The sequence below is a fragment of the Triturus cristatus genome, chromosome 8 (assembly GCF_964204655.1).
Source record: "Triturus cristatus chromosome 8, aTriCri1.1, whole genome shotgun sequence".
Lineage (NCBI taxonomy): Eukaryota > Metazoa > Chordata > Amphibia > Caudata > Salamandridae > Triturus > Triturus cristatus.
In genome coordinates, this window is record NC_140591.1 from 1453753447 (window position 1) to 1453765939 (window position 12493).

Here is a 12493-nt window from a genome sequence, read left to right on the forward strand (position 1 = left end):
GCCGAAAACCATCTCAGCACCAAGTAAACAGACAGCCCTTTCCAGGCCGCATAGTTCCAAACAGCGGACTAGCGCAGACTCTAAAACAAGAAAACCGACGGCCCGATGCCTTCGGCGCCGACAGACAAACCACCCTCGGAAGAACTTTTTACACCTGATCCATTGCAAAAGACATTGATCAAGGACCCCAAAACCGGACATTTGATGCTCAGCATCAAAAAGAGACAGCTGGAAAAGCCTGCCCCAGCTCCACCTCCAAAGAGGAAGGACTCTGCTACCTCCCCTTTCAGAATGCCTTCACCACCCCCTCCACCCCCTCCACCTTCCCCTCCTCCACCTCCTCCTTCTCCCCCCCCCCCACCTCATCATTCCCCCACACCCTCTCCGGATGATGATAATGATGATGTCTATAATGACATAGGGGACGTACCCCATGACCTACCTACAGGGGACCCCACCCCCACCGGCTCCACAGACCCATGGGACGACTATAACATCCCTTACATTCCTAACGTCCCGCAAGATGATCTCTACCCTTCGAGACCATCCCCACCAGAAGACTCATTAGGGTTCAACCACTTTCTCCAAAGGGCTGCACACTATCACGGGGTGGATCTCCATACTGACCCCGTGGAGGAGGACTTCCTTCTCGATACTTTGGACACCACGCATAGGGCCACCTCCATACTGCCCATGCTCAAAGGAGTTATCAAACACGCGCCGGAGGTCTTTAAAGACCCAGTCAGAGCCAGGGTCATTAACCCGCGCATAGACAAAAAATATAAAGCCGTCCCTACCGATTCCGCCTACATCAGAGGGCCAGCACCACTAGATTTCCTAGTAGTGTCTACAGCACGAAAGAGGGCAAACTCCCAAGCGTCAGACGAGGCACCACCACCTGACAAAGAGTCAAAACTCTTGGACGCATCGGGCAAGCGCACTGCATCCCAAGCTGCCAACATATGGCGCATTGCTAATACACAAGCGCTACTGGCAAGATACGACGGGGCACATTATGACGAACTAGAAGCCATAATGCAACACCTCCCTGACAAATATAAAAATAGGGCAAATGAGTTAATCCAGGAGGGCAAAACCATTCCCAATACCTCCATCCGTTGTGCCCTAGATGCAGCTGACACCGCCTCCAAAGCCATTAATACCAGCATCCTCCTCCGTCGCCATGCCTGGCTAAGGATCTCCGGTTTTAAACCAGAAGTGCAAGCTTCCATCCTGAACCCCCCCCTTTGACCAGGAACATCTGTTCGGCCCAAAAGTGGATAAGGCCCCAGAAAAAATGAAAAAAGACTCCGATACGGCGAAGTCTATGGGAGCCTTACAATCACACCCTCCCAGGTGCTCCTTTCGCCGCTCTTCCTTTCGGAGCACATCCAGAGGCTACTCCTCTGACACCGCTTCCGCTTCATATAAGGCCCCTACCCAATCCACCTTTACAAGGAATTACCAAAGAGGCGGCTACTGAGGCAACAATAATAAAGGCAGAGGCAAGACAAACACCGCCCACTCTGCCTCCGCACCTACCCAATGACTCCCCTCTACTCCCCCCACACCATCCCACTCCTGTCGGGGGCAGACTCCAAAATTTCCTTCCTGTCTGGACTACCATCACCTCAGACAAATGGGTAACAGAAATAATTTGGTCAGGCTACTGCCTAGAACTAATATCTACCCCCCCAAACATTCCACCCAGACAACGCCCAATGTCACAGGAACATCTAACACTACTAAAGCAGGAGGTAATCTCCCTCCTACAAAAGGGGGCGATAGAACGGGTTCCTACCAACCAACAAAATATGGGGGTCTACTCCCTATATTTTCTCATACCAAAAAGGGACGACACTCTACGGCCCATCCTAGACCTCAGGCCCCTAAACCGATACATACACTCAGACCATTTTCACATGGTAACACTTCAGCAGGTACTTCACTGCTCTCCCACAACGATTTCCTGACAACTTTAGACCTCAAAGACGCCTATTTCCACATTCCTGTTCACAACGCTCACAGGAAGTTCCTCAGATTTGTAGTGGACGGCCAACACTACCAATTCAAAGTACTCCCATTTGGAGTCACGACAGCACCACGACTATTCACCAAGTGCCTAGCAGTAGTGGCAGCACACCTGCAGAGACAACACATCCATGTCTTCCCATACCTAGACGATTGGCTAATAAAGGCCAGTTCATACAACCAGTGTGTACAACACACACACGCCACTATCCAGCTACTTCACCACCCGGGCTTCACAGTAAACCACGCAAAGTCCCATCTCCAACCGTCCCACGTAAAACAATATCTGGGTGCCACTATAGACACCTCAAGAGCGCTAGCCTACCCCAGTCCTGCCAGGATAGCAAGCATTCAAGCTCTACGCGCAACATTTCAGCCACAACACTATCTTCCAGCTCGAGTGTTTATGCAACTAATAGGAGTGATGGTCTCTTGCATATTCATAGTACCTCACGCAAGACTCCAGATGCGTCCTCTCCAAGAGTGCTTAGCATGCCAATGGAACCAGGCCCAGGGTCAACAGACAGATCTGGTGTTGGTAGACGGTCGTACCCATCGCTCTCTGCAGTGGTGGACCACCAAAAACCTTTCCAAAGGGCGACCGTTCCTTGAACCAGTTCCTCAGATGGTACTGACAACGGACGCATCGCTCTCCGGCTGGGGAGCTCACCTATTACATCACACCATGCAGGGCAGATGGACACCTCAACAAAAGTTACTCCACATCAACCATCTGGAGTTACTAGCCATATTTTTAGCCTTAAAATCTTTTCAAACCCAGATTTCAGGCAAGGCAGCCCTAGTCCGCACAGACAACATGACAGCCATGTACTATATACAAAAACAAGGCGGCACACACTCTCCACAGCTCTCTCAGCTAGCACAGAGCATATGGAGATGGGTCATACCCCAGAAAATCTTACTCCTAGCCCAACATGTCCCAGGAGTCCAAAACACTATGGCAGATCTGCTCAGCAGACAAACACAACAACTCCACAAGTGGGAACTCCACCCGCAAGTTCTTCACCCGTACTTTCAAATGTGGGGCATCCACAAATAGACCTCTTCGCCACCCACGAAAACACCAAATGCCCAAGCTTTGCCGCCAGATATCCACACCCATTGTCCAAAGGCAACGCGATGAACTGGTCAGGCAGATTTGCTTACGCTTTTCCGCCTCTCCCACTCATTCCATTAGTGGTGCGCAAACTACAACAACACTCCCTCACACTAATCCTAGTAGCTCCAACTTGGGCCAGACAACCGTGGTACACCACACTGCTGGAACTATCTGTAGTACCGCACCAAAAGTTACACCTCTCTCCACACCTCTTAACCCAGAACCATGAAGAGATCAGGCACCCGGACCCAGCTCAGCTCAACCTTGCGATCTGGCTCCTGAAATCCTAGAATTCGGATATCTGAATCTTCCCCCTGACTGCATGAACGTCATTAAAGAAGCTAGACGACCCACCACTAGAGCGTGCTACGCAGCCAAGTGGAAATGTTTTGTTGTCTATTGTCACAACAATACCATCAATCCCCTAGATGTGTCCATTCGACACATCATAGGCTATTTACTACACCTACAAAGATGCAATCTAGCCTATACGTCCATTAGACTGCACCTTGCAGCCATAGCAGCTTATCTGCAAAACAGGCAATATCTATCACTTTTTAGAGTACCTGCCATTAAAGCCTTCATGGAAGGCCTCAAAAGAATAATTCCCCCCAGAGTGCCACCCTCACCTGTGTGGAACCTAGATATCGTTCTCACCAGACTAATGTGACCTCCCTTTGAACCTCTACACAAATGTGAACTTTAATTCCTAACATGGAAAACCGCCTTTCTTGTAGCCATCACTTCCCTCAGAAGGGTCAGTGAGATACAAGCACTTACCATTCAAGAACCTTTTCTCCAAATGCACCATAACAAGGTTGTTCTCCGTACTAAGCCAAAATTCCTCCCTAAAGTCATTTCTCCTTTTCACCTAAACCAATCTGTAGAACTACCAGTATTCTTCTTGCAACCACAGACCGTTGCAGAAAAAGCTCTTCACACATTAGATGTCAAACGAGCCTTACTCTACTACATCGAGAGGACACAACCTTTTCGTAAGACCAATCAACTGTTTGTCTCTTTCTCACAACCATAGCTAGGTGGATTGTCAAATGCATTCAAATTTGCTACCACAAAGCAAAACAAACGCTATCCGTTCCCCCTAAAGCCCACTCTACACGGAAAATAGGGGCTTCAATGGCATTTCTAGGGAACATCCCATTAGAAGATATCTGCAGAGCAGCTACATGGTCAACACCGCACACTTTCACTAAACACTATGGTGTAGATGTGAAAACTAAGCAACAGGCTAGTGTGGGCCAGGCTGTACTCAAACCATTATTTCAAACCACTGCAACAGATACGGGTGGTCGCCGCTAAGGATGGGTACTGCTATATAATCTATGAACAGTGTGTAATCTGCAGCTCATATGCCTCAAACGGCAAATGCTACTTACCAGTATGCATCTGTTCTTGGCATGTAGAGCTGCAGATTTACACACGCCCACCCGCCTCCCCGGCTACCTTTATCTGTTCCAGTTTATCTTATTTAGATACAACACACATGGGCATCTTCACTGTTAATACTACGCTCCATCTTTTCCTGCTGGCGAAAAACAATCTGAGGATGGAGCCGAAGCCCATGCGCAATACGATCCAAAGGAGGAGTCACATACCTCGTGACTTCCAAAGACTTTCCAAGAGGGAAAACAACTGCAAGCATCCGGGCCCAACACCAGATGGCGATCTATTCACAGTGTGTAGATATGCAGCCAAGAACAGATGCATACTGGTAAGTAGCATTTGCCTTTCTTTAGTAATGATGTGAGAATACCTGTCTGTGAAGGCAAGAAGGCCCCTCTTGAGGCACTACAAGGTAACCAATGTTGGTTTACACACACATGTATCTGGCTCAAATATTGGAATAAGATCACTGCAAATTAAGGGTCCTTGCAGTTTGCTACACATGGTACTTTATTCTGAGAATAATTGAAAATTTGAGACTAGTGTTGTATGAGATAAAAGCCCCACCTGTTGCAGGGATTCTGCTTATACACAGAACTATGCGTAGAACCCCAGGACCTCAGTGAATTGTGGTGTACCAGAAACTCACCTCAGAACCCAGAACCCAGAATCCGGCTAGCATAAGTGTCCCATTCGTTATCCGAGATTTGGCTCGGCGATCCCAATGAAAAGACTACCCAGAACAAGCTACTCAGTGTACTCTCAGGAATGGTGGGAATCGGAAATACCTGTTCGTATATTATTCTTACATCAGTCCACAACAAGAATAAAACAGAGACACAGTGAAAATAAAAAGAGTTTATTTTTATAGACCACGTGTCCTCATATGCAGTACTTTGGCTAATACAAGCAGACAAATGATTATAATTAAAACCATCAGCATCGTTACAATACCATAGAATAGAAAAGGAGTTATCATGTTATAAATGACAGTGGATACTACCACCTTCCCTTTACTAAGAAGCTAATATTACTATTATGCTAATAGAAGGTCTCTTAGGCTTGAATAGGGGACCCCATACCTCAAAGATCAGCTTAGTGAATTCACATCACAGGAGCAGCAGGAGTCTTCTCGCAGGAAGGCTCGTCTTCGGTCTGAATATTAAACATGATGTCTGCAATATTAAAAGCACCAGCTTTCAGGTATTCGCAGCTGCCTGTGTGTTATGGCTAAATAGTGGGTCGATCAACCTAGAGTGGAAAACATGCATTGTCTAACAACCCAGACTGTTTTGTCACACCATGTACAGACCAAGGTCGCTGCGCAGAGCTCGGGATGGTAACAACAGATTGCTCTCATGGGAGGCAAAGCTCGAGTCAGCAGTTTGTTTAATCAATAACATGTAAACGTGCAGTGTCGTGCGCAAAAACAGCAAGATGGCTTTCTAACATCTAACGTGGTTATGCTAACTTAACAATGCATGGACGTTTTAAGGGATTCCTTACTACCGTTTACACACACATGTATCTGGCTCAAACATTGGAATAAGATCACTGCAAATTAAGGGTCCTTGCAGTTTACTACACATGGTACTTTATTCTGAGAATAATTGAAAATTTGAGACTAGTGTTGTATGAGATAAAAGCCCCACCTAGACCAGCCCAATAGGAACCCTTGAACGCATTGGAGCATGCAGCACATGCAAAGAAGAAGTAGAAATATCAGGCTAGGGCTAAATATACAGTTTGTGGTTGGATGGAAGCAAAATAGGAAGCACAACAGCATGCATGGAGAAAGTATGTGAATAAGGGAGTCAGGATGTATCCCATGCTAACCAGCGGACGAAAAGGGGGAAAGAAAGCACAAGGGTGGTGGTATTGAAACTAAGAATGATGAAATCATTGACTCTATTGATTACTTTTTATATGACTTATTGAAGGAGGAAATCCACAAGTTTGAGGGAACCAGCCTGGCCGATCTAGGTGCAAGTGCACCAGTTGGTCAGGATCTACCAGAGGGAGAGCTCATTGTTAAAGGTTTGCCCATTGTTGCACCACCATTGGTGACTCTGTGTACTATTGTAGTGACTCCAGCCCCAGTTGCTCCTAATCATAACAGTACCTCTTATCTTCCAGGGGTGAGACCCTGAACGGTAACAGCTCCCATTGTGAGTATACCTGTTGTGGGGGTTGAGATAAGCTCTGAGTCAGATACAACAGAGGAGGAGGAGACCCCAGTAAGGGCATTACACGTTTTAAAAACAAAGACCGAATTTGACATTATAAATGGGTACAACAAGGAGGAACGTTGGTTTCTTTGTATAGAAGCTGCACGGCATGCATGTGAGCGTCATACAATTTTAGAAGGAATAGCAGCAAATTAGGGGGTGGCGATTTGTCCGAGTTAGACTCTACAGAAACCTTTTAGGATGTTCATGACTGAGGAACAGGTTTGAAATTACATTTGAAGGAATTTGTTTGAAGCTCCCAAACATGGAGTGATACTCAAAAGATCAGAAACTCAGAGGTTAGGACTTTCCACTGAGAGAAGTGCATAGGGGTGGATATATGCATGTACCTTGGAGTTGTGGCGATCTTTTCATATTTACAAACCAATTGCCAAAACTGAGGGAAAATCCTGATCATTTGGTATGCTCAAGTTAACAGGTTTGTGAAGATTACAAAGGTACTTTGGGAGGATTTGAATACCTTCTTTGGCATCTTTGTTCCAAATGATTTGTAGGCTGAATGTAAAATATCAGTACAGTGGTCAAATGCAGAACTACCGAGGGATGCTCAAATGAATGCTTCTTCTCAGACAGTTATGGAAAAGTACAACAAGGTGATTGCCTTTTTGAAAACTAAGATACCACAGAAAGATTGATTGGTTAAATACATCAAGGACTACTCTAGAGTCCAAAAACTCAGTGCATGCTTTCAATACGCAAAGTACTGCAGTGATGATTTGAAAGCGAGGCAAAAGAAATTCAATGTTGGCCCAGACAAAATTATACCAGAGGGGATTTTAAAAGAGGTTGGCATGGCAAATCCTAGTTCTGGTGTTGGTGCTGGAATCGAAGAAGTTGGCTATCAAGGTGTTGGTCATATGATACAGAATGGGAATGGTGTCCCACAGGGTAGAGGGCGAGGGATTTCTGTTGATCCAAATCCGGGAATGGATATAGCCATGTTGAAGAAAATCACGCAGTGTTAATATTGTAACAAGTTGGACCACTGGAAGCAGGAGTGTAGATCGAACCCAACTCAAATACAACTTTATGGTCAGATTCCAAATGGGAATGTTATACCAGCTCAGAATATGCAAATGCCGAGACCCCAGAATCTTAATATGCCACAAGTCCAGTTAATGCAGCATAATTTGAATAACCAGAGATTTAATGTGAACCCAAGCCCCAGAGTTCAATTTAACCCCTTCACAAATTCTGACAGTTTCCAACAGTTCCCGGTCTTCAACAATTTCGGAGATCTAGGATCTGATCAATTACAATGACTGTGCCTGAGAGGGGAGGAAGATTACGTGTTTGAGGAAGTCTTTAAGGTAGACCAAAGTAGCCCATTGTAGATGGCGAGGTGAATGGCCCATGTCATTTTTTCTTATTGACACTGGTGCTACCCGCTCTACTGTCAGATCTATAGAAGTCCCAAACATACCGCTTTTTGGAAAACAAGTCCAAGTTGTAGGTAACTTAAACAGATAGTGAATCTTGTTTCAGTTAATGTCCCTGTGAAGACAGTTCCCCTTGAAGAGGGCCATCAGTTTGTAATATATGATTTGAGCCCAGTTAATCTGCTGGGCAGGGGCCTTGTCGTGTAAGTGAAACTGATCTATTGTACTCAGGATGGTGTCAAGCTTCAGACACACGATGAGGATGCAGACTTTAAATTGAGCATCCAAAGGCCAGCTGTTGGGCTGTTCCCAGTATTGACAAAAGAAGACTTACCCCCGACATGAAAGACTCTGTGAAGGAGGACATTTGGGACTATACTGACAAAGACATTGGCTTGATCAAAGATGTTGAACCTGTGTGAATAACAATAAAACAGAATGCAGAGTACCCCCGAACACCCCAGTACAACCTCTCATCAGAGGTGGTGTCTGGAATTACTCCTATAATTGAGTCCATGTTAGAGCAAGTCATCTTAAAATAGATCATAAGAAGCCCCTGTTATTCCCCGGTCACAGGTCTGCATAAACCAAACAAAAATGGCAGATCGTGCAGGATCTGTGAAAGATTAATATTGTTGTTCCAAGTTGTCCTGTGGTATCGAATCCGGACATGATATTGTTTCAAATGCCTTGAGAAGCTGAGTGGTTCACGGTAATCGATCTTTGCCAAGCATTCTTTTCCATCCCAGTGCATGAGGACAGCCAAATCGTTGCATTTCAGTTCCAAAATAAAGTTTGGCATGGAGCAGAGTTCCACAAGTGTGTACAGAAAGCCACTCAATCTTCAGTCAATTATTGAAGAAGAATCTGGAGATCCTGCAGTTGTTGTGCAACTCAGTTCTGGTCCAGTATATTGGCGACCTCTTGGATGTGTCAACAACACAAGAAGCTTGCAGACAGGATACAATTGCCTTGTTAAATCATCTGACAGAAAATGGGCATAAGGTTTCCCAAACCAAATTACAGCACTGTCAGAAAGAGGTCCTGTGTCTAGGACATCATATTGAGAAAGTAGCCAGAAAGGTGTCTCAAGAGAGAATGTATGCTATACTGAAAATAAACCCTCCCACAACTCAAAGAGAAGCCAGGGTTTTCCTGTGAATGGTGGCTACTTTCATCAGTGGATTCCCCTACCTTTCCTTAGTGGCAAAGCCTCTACAGAGGCTAACGCACAAAGATGTGCATGATCTGCTACCATGGGACGACTGCAGAACTGCCTTTCTCAAACTGAGAGAAAGTCTCTGTAAGCCCCTGCTCTGGAATGCCTGATTATGAGAAGGCTTTCATTTTGTATAGCAGCAAAAGAAAAAGGTGCTCCCTCGATTTGTTCATACAGACTCATGGTAATTCCAAAAGTCCCATTCATATTTTTCAGACACTCTTGACCCAATAGCCTCAGCATTGCTGAGTTGCCTAAAGGCGGTGGGCCAGTTGGTGTCAGCATTCAGCAATGTGAGAATATCGTGATTGCTCATTCTCTAACCATGATGGTTCCACACTTTGTTGAAATATTACTTTCCCGCACTCAAACTCAACATATGGCCAACAGCACACTCACACTATATACGCTGGTTATTACCACTGCAGAGAACATCACTGTGGAGGTGCTGTCTTGCTTCGCCTTTCAGATAATACAGAATTTCCCACATGGTGGGTCAAAACACACACGGCGAAGCAGGAGACATAAACACAAACACCTTTAGAAAAGGGTTTTATTTAAAAAATGCAAAGACACTCTTTTTAGAATAAGGCTTGGGGTTTTATTTTACAAAATGCTCTCTAACAGAAAGGCTTTCCTAGATGCCAAAATAACAACATTCAAATATATTTAGAGATATATATGTTTATATACATGCAATAATAACACACTTGGTAAATGCAACAGTTAAATGCATGAATAATACCATGACTAAACAAGCAGCAAATAATATCAGATAAAGCTTAAGCAGATATAATGGAACGTCCTGCAAGAGATCAGAAAGATATATACACTGAATCACAAAGAAAACACTTCAAATGATCAAAGCCACTGGCCACACATCACAATGGCAATAATCAGAGCTCAAACACCTCAAATGACCACAGCCACTGGAACCACGCATCACAATGGCACTAGTCAGAAACAAATCACCTCACCCAATCGTTCACTCGATATCCTTGCCAATTCTCGCTGGGGGGGCCCGTTCACAGCTGGCTTGGACTCTCAAACGGGACTCAGGTTCCGTTTGTCTTACAGCAGTACATCTGCTCTGTAAGTGAGCTCCCAACTCAGCTGTCAACAAACCTCCGCTTTATAGTCTCAAAACTCACACTAGAAGGTTTGAGAATTTCCTCCCTGTGCCAAAGTAATCATACCAGGACTGGCCAGCTTCCAAGCAAGCATTCCATGGCAGGAAGGAGATCCTACGTTCCCTCTACAGTCTCGCCTGTTCCAGCCTTTATCTCTTGACGAAGCTCACGAAAGCCTTCCAGGGTACAAACAATCTCTCACAAAAACAATCCTTGAACGTAATTAACCCAAACAACTTGCAAGCGTGGCTGTGCGTGCAGATAAAGCTCAAGCCAGGCAGAGTCAAAATTCAGAATGACATGAGGCCATGTCAAAGCCAATAGTAAGAACTTCATAATACTACCAATGTACAACACAATGCACATTTGTGCACCACTGCTTATAGCATCACATACTTCATCTCTCAATGTACAACACAGTGCACATTTGTGCACCACTGCTTATAGCACTGCAGTTCGAGACCAAAAAGTACATTCCACACCTCTCTCTAACTCATGCTTTCAAATGCACATCCCACACGTTCTGTTCTTGGCAAGGCTGTTCTACACCGTGACAGCTCCCATTGAAAGACTGCAAGATATCAAGAAATAAACCTTTAAGAGAAGCAAGGTATATACAGGACGTCATATATTCAGGCTAGGATAAAATAACACACCAAAGACAATCAAAATAATGGTAGTCAAAGGTCATGCCTGAGTAGCTTTCGGGGCTGGTCCTGGAGCAAGACCTACGGTGCGGCCTACAAGACCTGGACTGCATGATGGCCTGGTGGGGGCACTGGAACACAAGAGGACACGAGCGCTCCTGGCCGAGGATCTTTGGTTGTAGTCTCCCACCCATCGGCTCTGTGGCTCCGACCTCCTGGATCGCTGTGGCCTTGAGTGACTTAGGCCTAAATCTGCAAACTGCTGGGGGGGCAAGACCTGGGGAGTGGCCAGGCCCGGTCAACATTTTGTCAGGAGCCCTAACCAAGAGGTGAGAGAGGAGGCGAGTGGAGTTTAGACAGTGCTGCGGCGGTGGGGCCCAAGTGGCGGGCTGCTGGTGACTATCTCGCCCCCCCCCCCACGGCGCTTGAATTGGGAAACGATTAGTAAGCCTACGCAGGGGCGGCATTCCGAGAGTGCCCACTGGCTGCGATATCGTTCTTCAAGACAGCGCTGCACCTTTACACACAGGCTTGCCCCGCCTGTAGAGCCTCTTGCACCCGGCCTGCGTCCCATCCGAGGACCCTGCTCACAGAGTTATGGCAGCCCTCAAGGGCAGGAAAGACAGGTCATTGAAATACCTCTTGCTTAAATCGGCACAACAGACGGAGAGCCAGCCTGGAGCTAAGCCTGTGGACGAGACGTAGGGAGGCGAGGTTAGCCGATCCTTCCTGGAGTCGCTCTTCTCCTTGTTCCGAGAAGACCTGTCTGCAATGATGCGCGAGCTGTCGGCAGACGTGCGGGAGGTGCGCCGAGAGGTGGATTCCCTGGGGGAGCGAGTTAACACTTTGGAGGAGCGCGAAGATAGCCAGGACGAGGAAATCAAGAATCTCCGGCAGGAAGTCCTCAAGCTACAAAAACAGACTCTGAACCTACAGGCTCACACTGAGGATCTAGAGAACAGGTCCCGGTGGAACAACATCCGCGGCATGGCACATGGCGAGGGAGATGGTGACATTGAGGTGCTGGTGGTTGGCCTCTTCAACTCCATACTAGGAGAATCCCTGGACTTCCCGATCCAGTTGGACCGCATTTACAGGGTGGGCCCACAGAGGGCAGCCCCTGGTCCCCCGGCGGACATACTGACCTGTGTCCATGACTACCAACTAAAAGAGAGGATCCTCCGCGAGTCCCGGCGCCGCTTGGACTTTACTTACCAAGGCCAGAAGCCCACGCTATACCAGGATTTAGCAGCCTCCACCCTGCTTAAACGCAAGTCCTTCTGTCCGATTACACTTCACCTCTGAGAAGCTGGC